Raw genomic sequence first — 2221 nt, forward strand, 5'->3', positions numbered from 1 at the left:
GGGGGAGTCGAGGAGACACCAAAATGTGGTGAGAGCGGAACCAATTACCCCTCGGAAAATCAACGTGAGAGGCCGGGGTGGGGGACATGGTACAAATTCCACCCCAACAAAATACTCAAGAGATTTAGGAAAAGCCAGATTGGGTCAACCCACTTCAGAAACGGTCAAAAATCAAATATCTCGATTTCCAGAATCACCCTGGGGCAAGGAAATTGAATTTATCAATGCTCAAGGGTCAATAAGCAGGAGATTATTAACAAATATATATTTCTCTCTCTATCCCTTTCTCCGTATAAGAAATATAAAGAGTTTGGTGCAACAGTGATCTATTCCCAATTAAAATCGCCTCAGAAATCAGGGCTTTTATGTCAATGTTGAAAATCTCGAGTCGCGTGAGGGACAAATTTTACTTTCTTCAAACAAAAATAAAATCGACAAGAGAAAAGTCCCGCCATACAAAATTAGCCGAATGTACGTGTTGTCTCCAATCCCCACTGGGCAGGTTCCCGTCCATGTGATGGGCGTTACATGATAGCGCAGTTTTGTGGGTCAGCTCTTGAAACCCCCTGCAGATCCAAGCAAAGAGGGGCAACTGGTTAATCACCAGGGCAGGTGCGTGTTACATTATCGTCCCTCCACCAGCCCCTTACCCTGGAGAAGGTCAGGTCAACTGGTTCTCCCCTCCCCACCCCAACTCCAATCACTACCCAACCTTTACCCACCTTGCCAAGCCCCTCTCCCTCGCTGCCCTCAAGGGGCAGGTAATGGTTACAAAGGAGGCAACAGGTAGGGAACCAAGGCATAAGGATCCTGCCCTCACCTTCCGTGATACCCCAAACACACACACGGTCACACACACATGGCCAAGCACACACACACACACACAGATACACACATACATACTCACAGACACACCACCAACACATACACAGGCACACAGAGACAGATGCACGTGTACATACATGAGCATTCACAGACACACAAACGTTCACACGTGGGCATGCACAGACACACACCATCGACACACGTGCACATACATGAAGCATATGCAGACACACACCATCGCCACACGTGCACATACGAAGCATATGCAGACACACACCATCAACACGTGCACATACATGACGCATACATAGACACACTATCAACACAGACATGCACAAACGTGAGCATGCACAGTCACACACCAATGACACACACACGTGCACATACATGGACACACACAGATGCACACATGCACATAGGTGATACACAGACATGACACATGCACATACATGGACACACACAGAGGCACACATGCACATAGGTGATACACAGACACGACACATGCACATACGTGGACACACACAGACACGCCATGGACACACACACATGGACACATCTGCACACACACACAGGCGTACACAGACACACACACACATAGGCGCACACAGACACACACACATAGGCGCACAGACACACACACACATAGGTGCACACAGACACACACACACATAGGCGCACAGACACACACACACATAGGCGCACACAGACACACACACACATAGGCGCACACAGACACACACACATAGGCGCACAGACACACACACACATAGGTGCACACAGACACACACACACATAGGCGCACACAGACACACACACACATAGGCACACACAGACACACACACACATAGGCGCACACAGACACACACACACATAGGCACACACAGACACACACACAGATGTTTGTGCACACAATAAAAAATTCACTCTTCAATGCACATGACCAGAGAGTGACAGACCCAGAGCATTAGGGCCCATGACAAATCTGAGCAAATGGTATAACGTGAGCAGAGAGAGGGGGTACCACAGGGAAGGGGTGATGCTGGAGTCTGTTAGCCATTTAAATTTAGTCCCTACAGCACAGGACAGAAGGCCCTTTGGTCCATCAAGGCCGTGCCAGTCAAAAACAACCACCAAGCTATTCTAATCCAGCATTGGACCCACAGCCTCATACATGGCTTGAGATCGCAAATGCATGTCTAATGGGGCTGGCACAGGTCACCAGTGGACTGAATGGCCTCCTGCTGTGCCAGGGCCGAGTGAGTTCCTTTCTTGCTCTGTTTTCTTCCCCCGGCAGCTCAAAGACAAAGATAATCTCCGGCAAGGCCAGGACCTGGGGAGGCTTTGACGAGCGTGTGCCCACGTCGAAAGGAACCAGGACCATTCATCTGTGCCCTGC

The sequence above is a fragment of the Rhincodon typus genome, unplaced genomic scaffold (genome assembly GCF_021869965.1).
Source record: "Rhincodon typus isolate 14 unplaced genomic scaffold, sRhiTyp1.1 hic_rhity00015675, whole genome shotgun sequence".
Classification (NCBI taxonomy): Eukaryota; Metazoa; Chordata; class Chondrichthyes; order Orectolobiformes; family Rhincodontidae; genus Rhincodon; species Rhincodon typus.